A 7,876-nucleotide genomic window follows, 5' to 3' on the forward strand; every position below is an offset into this window, starting at 1 on the left:
AAACACCATCCTTTAACAGATGAATACCAGTGAAATAATGGTATATCCAAACAGTATATTTATCAGGAAAAAAGTGAATTATTCACATCAGCAACTTAGATGATTCTCAAAGTGACTATGCATGGAGAGAAAAGAAGACAAGCACATTAAGGCTCCAATGATATAAAAGTCTAGAAAACACTAACTAATTAAATGGGGAGAAAAGTCAGTCAATAGTAGTTGCCTGAAAGTCCTGGGAGAGATGTCGGAAGGTAGATATGGCAGTGATGGATGTTTGTTATGATGATGGTTCCATGGCTTTACAAGTGTTAAAACTTACCAAGCTGTGCATTTTAAGTATGTTCTGTTCAGTGCATACCAACTATATAGCTAATTAAATTTCAGTAGAAATTGACTTCACATAAAAATCTTAATCTCTTTGCTAAATCTCGTTTTCAATAGAACTCTGGCAACCACACATTAACCCCATCACCTCTCCTTGCCCATGGGAGGGAATCTGTAGCAGTAGCAGTGAAGACTGGTGAGCAGTGAAAGGTGTTTCCACTTAAGTTATCCAGGAAATCTGTCTGGGTCCTAAAATTCACACGCCTGAACTACACGATTTCCACTCTCATTCCCCATTGTTTTCACTGTGCAGCAATGGCCTTGAGATAAACTATTTGCAGATGCTACGTGATTCCTAAAACCTTTACATTGTTCAGTCTGACACTGACCGGGGGCTCAGGAGGAGAGAAACAGCTCTGGAACTCCTGAGAATTTCTTCAAAAACCTTATCCTAAACAGTCACAGTCACTGGAACATTTGTGGATGAAACTTTAGAAAAGGCTCATCCCTTCTTGTTTGTCTCTCACTCCCGATTAATTCCATGAGTGTTTCTGTATGAAATATCATTCCCACCTGATATGCAAAATACAGACCATTCCAACCAAGTACTTGTGAGGAACAGGAACACACCTACCACTTTGTGCACATTATAGCACAGGGCTCTTTTCCGGCTGGACCTAGAGAATTTCTTCTCTTGAACAGTACTGGGGGCATGATGTGACATCCCATGTGAAAAGGAGAACCATTCATGCTGCTCCAAAAATCACCGGTGGTTCTCACAACTGTCCTCATCTCAGGGTGACCTCAGGACCCACCAAAAATTGTGACATTCAGGACTCAACATTAGTCCCACAGAGCCCTGCAGTCTACCCTAGGTGGCCTTGGACAACAAATTGGACCGAAACTGGAGTGAAAACTATTCTCTTCCAGATGCTATCCTCACTGAGGTATACAAAGTTTGGAACACTCACAAAACCTGTGCGTCATCATCCTGACAGTCCAATTTGGTTCTCAACACCAGTCGGACAGTGAACAAACCCCAAGATGAAAGGTGGCTTAAATAATAGTCTTTATTATGGTATAGAGCAGAGCAAACTGAGGCAGATATTCCCAAACAGAGTGACTTGGACCTAGAAAAACCTATCCTGAGCACGATATGAGACAATGCCATCAAAGAAGTTGAAGCTCTGTGAGCCACCAGCAGAACCCAGACTGGATTCCCATGGTCAAAGCTGCTTTGGTCCTGACAGGACCAAAAAAGAATGACAACACCCAAGTGCTCAGGCTATTGATGCATTTCTAAGGGGATAAGAGGGCACAAAGTTCTACCTATCCTGATCATACTGAGGTGACTGGTGCCAAGTATGGGGATCTGCCACTTGGGAGAGGTAAGAAATGCACAGTGACATTAAGTCAGAAAGTACAGCATAGCTCCTTAAAAGCTTCCTATGAACCTGGTACTCATAGGCAATCTGCACACTAAGGCTGTTCAGATGTATGGCATTCAACTTCCAGCTGATGACTCCCTCACAGAGCCTATTCAGTATGATGTATTAACTAAGGAGACAGCTCATTCACTGCTCTCCTCGTCTCATTTGAAGGCCTTTCTCCAGTATGAACTTTCTGGTGATGAATGAGGTTAGACCTTCAGCTGAAAGCTTTCTTACATTCACTGCGCTCATAGTGTCTGTCTGGGCTGTTAAGTTTCTGGTGCTCAGTCAGAGCAGACCTTTGACAGAAAACGTTTCCACATTGACTGCACTGCTGAGGCCTTTCTGTGATGTGAACTTTGTGGCGTTGAGTAAGCTGGGTGCTTTAGCTAAAGAATTCTTCACATTTAGTGCACTCGTGGTTTTTCTCCATTGTGAACTCTGGTGCTTAATAAGAGTAGAGCTTTGGCTAAAACGTTTCCCACATTCACTACACTTATAAGCCTTTGCTCCAGTGTGAACTCACTGGTGTGAAATGAGACTAGAGTTTTGGCTAAAATGGTTCCCACATTCACTGCACTCATAAGTCTTTGCTACAGTGTGAATTCTCTGATGGACTTTAAGGTGGGAGCTTCGCCTAAATAACTTTCCACATTCACTACACTCATAAGGCCTTTCCCTGGTGTGAATTCTTCTATGTTTAATGAGACTGGAGATGTATCTAAAGACATTCCTACATTCACTGCACTCATAGGGCCTCTCTCCAGTGTGGATTCTCTGGTGCTGAACAAGCATGTGTTTACAGCTGAAGGCTCTTCTGCATTCTTCACATTCATAAGGCCTTTATCCCGTGTGGACTCTGAGGTGCTGAACAAGTTTGCTTTTAGTGGTGAAGGTTTTCCCACATTCACTGCACTCATAAGGCTTGACTCCATTGTGAATTCTCTGGTGCACAATAAGTTGAGAGCTTTGGCTAAAGAACTTCCCACATTCTCTACACTCATAAGGCCTTTCCCCTGTGTGAATTCTTCTATGAGTAATGAGGCTGGAGTTGCATCTAAAGACTTTACCACATTCACTGCACCCATAAGGCCTTTCTCCATTGTGGATTCTCTGGTGCTTAAATAGTATGGGTTTACAGGTGAAGGTTTTCCCACATTTGCAGCATTCATAAGGCCTCTCTCCAATGTGTACCCTGGTGCTGAGTCCAAGCCTGGACTTTTGGCAGAAGGCTTTCCTACATTCATGGCACTTATACTGCCTTTGTCCATTGTGAGAGGCCTCCATACACTCGGTGTCCTTTTGTGGAGTGACCTGGTGCTGGAGAAGGCCAGAGGTACCAGGGAAATCCTTCCCAAACTCCTGGCATGTGAAAGACTTCTTGCATGCACGGACTGTGTGGCTCTTCATAAAGGTCTTACCCACGTCTCTTCTAAAGAGTTTCTCTCCACTGTGCTGGTGAAAGTTCACACCTGTCCCACACAGTTTCTGACCAGGGTTTGTGTCAAGGTCCTCAGCTAGATGCAAACCACCTTCTAAGTACAGGCAGAAACCTCTGCCAGGGATAGGACTGCAGGGTGGACAAGTCTGTCTTTGAAGTATTTATTGGTGGCACTTCTACAGAAACTTTCTGCTCAGAAAGTGTCTCCTCATCCTCTGCTCTATGCCAACACCCAGGTGAAAGACACAGGAGGGGATGGAACACACAGAGGAGCTGGGGCCCACAACTCACTCCTCTGGGAATGGTTTTCACCAGGGCCTTGGCTGCTGGTGACACATGTGCTGTGTGGAAAGGTGTGTCCGGGCACAGGAAAATCTGACTGTCACTGAGTAGCTATGTTCAAGGACTATTTTAAGGATAGGTGAGGAATTCATGACACGTTAAGGTAGGCCAATATTGGAGAGCACATGAGAGTGAGGATGGAGAAGACCACTAAAGAGTGGAAGACAGACAGGTGAGGGATAATCCTGGGTTCGAATTCAGAGTTGAAATGACAGAATGAGCAAAGTATGAAGAATGGGTAGGAAAGATAGAAGTGAGGCACACAGTCACTGTCCTTGGCCCTAAAACATTGTGGGGCACAGGACGTGTTCCTGATATGATCTGAACCCAGCCATGATACCACTTCTTCCTCCTGATGCCAATCACCAAGGCAGGTCCCACTTTGGGTCTCTCTAGCTGTGCCTGGAGTCATGTCCACTCTGTCACATACCCAGGGTTCACCTCCCAGCTCCAGTTGGAAAACAACATGGGACCTAAAAGATGAAGGTCTCAGCCTTGGCAACCACAGCACAGCCGACAAGGAAGCAGTAATAGAGATGTGGTCACTGTCTAACCAATGACGCAACAAGTGGCAAAGGTCTCCAGGATCACATCACGGTACAGGAGTCTCTGGGCCTCATCAAGAAGCCTCCATTTCTCCTGGGAAAAAGTACACAGCCACGTCCTCAAAGGTCACAGAGCCCGGTGCAGAGTTCGTAAGTGGTTCTGCTGAATGTGGAACCTGAATCGGACCCATCAGTGCAGCCCTCCCAGCACAGTCTGTGGGCGAAGCAGGGGCCCAGGCCCGGTGGCCCCTGTCCCAGCCCCGAGACAGAGTCAGGGCGGATGGCACCCACACCGAGCCTCAGACCCCCCTCAGAGCAGCCAGCACAGCGCCCTCCTGGCTCCCTGACCTCACGCCGACCCAGGGCTGCGAAGCTCACCACCGGTAAACACACCCGAGTTTACAAAACGTCGCCTACTGTCCACGCTGGAAAACCCTCCCACCTTGCTGATTTTTAATGTAAGTCCAAAATGGAAAAAAACCTCATATATGCACACTCTGTATGTAATCAAAGAATTTTACGTGTAAACAAGTAGTTGATGAAAATATACACATGGTCTCAATGACACTTTGCTACAGAGTGAGAACTGTAAGGCCCATCATCTCTAAGACTGCATTCCCAATGTGTTAATAGAATAAGGTTCAGTAGAACACGGACTTGAAACCCTAATGACCTGGAAATGTGGTTTCAAAAGAATTTTCCTCCATTTAATAGAATAAACTTTGGATTTCCAGTGGATCAAGTAGCAGATCTCTTTCAATTTTTGTTTCCTTCCCTGATATCAAGGTCCTTGCAAGTGTGTGTGTGTGTGTGTGTGTGTGTGTGTGTGGTTACTAGGTATATTTCAGGAGGTCCTCTCTAGCCTGCTCATATTTGTATGTTTCTTTCTCTAGAGTGTCCCAAATAAATACTATGGGCAGGGCAGGTACATATGCTTGTCTGGAGTGCCTTGAGCTATGTGGAGGTGATGGCTTTGGTTTGTATTGTGGTTAAGGGATAGGGCTGAAGGGAACATTCTCACGTGTGGATGAGGGTTTGCATGGTTTGATCTTACCTCTGGGTGCCACAGGAAGGAACACCAGACTTCCTTACACAGGGCAAGAAGGGATAAAGGAGGGGTGGGTCCTGAAAGCTGTCAGAAGCCAAACATCAAAAATGGAGTCAGACTCTTTAGGACACGAGTTGATCATTTAATGAATGAAACTTTTGATTTGCAGTGTTTCCTCAGATTGTCCACCAATGATTTTTCTCCTTTTCTTTCTGCTTTTCCAAACTCAAAAAGCATCTGATAAAAGATAATGATATGCTTCTCTCTCAATTTCTGTCCATATTGCATATAAGAATGAAATCAGTTTCCCAAATCTTAGTTACAATTGTCTGTTCAGTGTTTTTCTTCACCACTCAATTATAAGCTCCCAGGAATGGCATTTGGTTTTTGTACCACTGTCGTATGGTTGGTATCCAGAAAGATCCATTAGATGAGTTATGGATATAGCATATCTTAGTTACTCACTACATGGAAAAGTTCCTAAGTGAATTTGACTCGAGAATGAAGAATACTCTCTTAAAAATCAAAAGCACAATGCAATAACAAAACAAAACACACAGTTTTGCTCTTTATATCCTATGTTGTCTTTGACAAGGCATTTAAAATCCTCAAACCTCATTTTCCTAACTGCAAAATGAGGAAGTACTTTCTCTGAAAACCTGTGAACATTTTTTTCCAAGATTTTGTCTCTGGAGGGAATCCAAATGATAAATTATTGCTTAAATATTAATAGAACTTTGTCATTCCTTCACCTGAGTAGTCATTTTCTATTGATAAGTAATGATAACAACCTGAGGGTTTTAAGCTCAAAGGGTGGATATACAATACATTGTAAGAGGGGAGTAGAATGGCACTCCACCTAAAATTGAGTTCCATCCACTTAAATGAGAGGTCCTCTGTGCCCTCTTAAATGGTGCTTCAATATCATCACTTATGCACATCAACAAACATCACAGAATAATTAGGGAGAGTAGAAATCATTATAATGTCAGCCCTTCCTATTATAGAACTGTAACCACTCAATATGGAACTGCCTAAAGCAATTGCTGAATGCAGTACATGCAACTGTATCTTCTTCGGAGGCCACAGAACCTGCAGGTTTCACACAAGGCCCTTTCCTCAATTAGGATTTAATCACCCTGGAGAGCAGCTGAGAATTTCAATCATTTTTTTTTTCCAAGTTCCCATCAATCTTGTCTATTGAAGTAACTTGATTTTTTTTCTTCCTCTACAAGAATGCTAAATCTTCTTGGTGGAGGAAAATGATGGGGGGAAATAAAGTGAAAGAAACTAATTTTTATGGGATATGTAAATGAAACTCCTAAATAATTGTTGTTTTAAACCACTCCATTATACCTATACCTTAATACCTTGGGGACAGGAAGGAGTCCCTTTAAGGGCCACATTTCTTATTACTTACGGCAGCAATTTGGACCAAATTTGCCATTAAGGTCTGAAGTCAACACATACTATGATTAAGAGCTAGGGATTTAGAGACACATGGCTCTGGTTTCAAATCCCAGCTCCACCACTTATGAACCACATAACATATATTTACTTACCATCCTTGAGACTCAGTTTCCTTATACCTAAGAATGGAAAGTAATAGTAGCTACTTCAGATGAAGACTGAAAGTTAAATGCAGGCAATGATCTCAAGTACCTAGAACAGTTCCTGGCACATAATAATATTTTAAAATGGTAGCTATCTTTTTTGTGAATTTTTGAATTTTATTTTATTTTTTATACAGCAGGTTCTTATTAGTTATCTGTTTTATACATATCAGTGTATACATGTCAATCCCAATCTCCCAATTCATCACATCACCACCACCACCACCACCTCCAGTTTCCCCCCTTGGTGTCCATATGTTTGTTCTCTACTTCTGTGTCTCAGTTTCTGCCGTGCAAATCAGTTCATCTGTACCATTTTTTCTAGGTTCCACGTATATGCGTTAATATATGATGTTTGTTTTTCTCTTTCTGACTTCACTCTGTATGACAGTCTCTAGATCTATCCACATCCCTACAAATGACCCAATTTCATTCCTTTTTATGGCTGGGTAATATTCCATTGTATATGTGTACCACATCTTTATCCATTCATCTGCTGATGGGCATTTAGGTTGCTTCCATGACCTGACTATTATAAATACTGCTGCAGTGAACATTGGGGTGCATGTGTCTTTATGAATTATGGTTTTCTGTGGGTATATGTCCAGTAGTGGGATTGCTGGTTCATATGGTGATTCTATTTTTAGTTTTTTAAGGAACCTCCGTACTGTTCTCCATAGTGGCTGTATCAATTTACGTTCCCACCTACAGTGCAAGAGGGTTCCCTTTTCTCCACACCCTCTCCAGCTCTGATGATTCCCATTCTGACTGGTGTGAGGTAATATCTCATTGTAGTTTTGATTTGCATTTCTCTAATAATTAGTGATGTTGAGCAGCTTTTCATGTGCTTCTTGGCCATCTGTATGTCTTCTTTGGAGAAATATCTATTTAGGTCTTCTGCCCATTTTGGGATTTGGTTGTTTTTTTGTTATTGAGCTGCATGAGCTGTTTATGTATTTTGGAGATTAATCCTTTGTCTGTTGATTTGTTTGCAAATATTTTCTCCCATTCTGAGGGTTGTCTTTTCATCTTGTTTGTAGTTTCCTTTGCTTTGAAAAAAGCTTTAAGTTTCATTAGGTCAAATTTGCTTATTTTGGTTTTATTTCCATTACTCTAGGAGGCGGATCAAAAAA

General features: G+C 42.4%; 1 pseudogene; it reads right to left on the reverse strand.

The window, feature by feature from the left end:
• Positions 1-2,042: 2,042 nt before the first annotated feature.
• LOC113611072 (zinc finger protein 154 pseudogene) lies at positions 2,043-4,273 on the reverse strand (annotated as a pseudogene).
• Positions 4,274-7,876: the final 3,603 nt, after the last annotated feature.

This window comes from Aethalodelphis obliquidens, unplaced genomic scaffold (genome assembly GCF_003676395.1).
Source record: "Aethalodelphis obliquidens isolate GAN/ISIS:26980383/991018 unplaced genomic scaffold, ASM367639v1 scaffold67, whole genome shotgun sequence".
NCBI classification, from domain to species: Eukaryota; Metazoa; Chordata; class Mammalia; order Artiodactyla; family Delphinidae; genus Aethalodelphis; species Aethalodelphis obliquidens.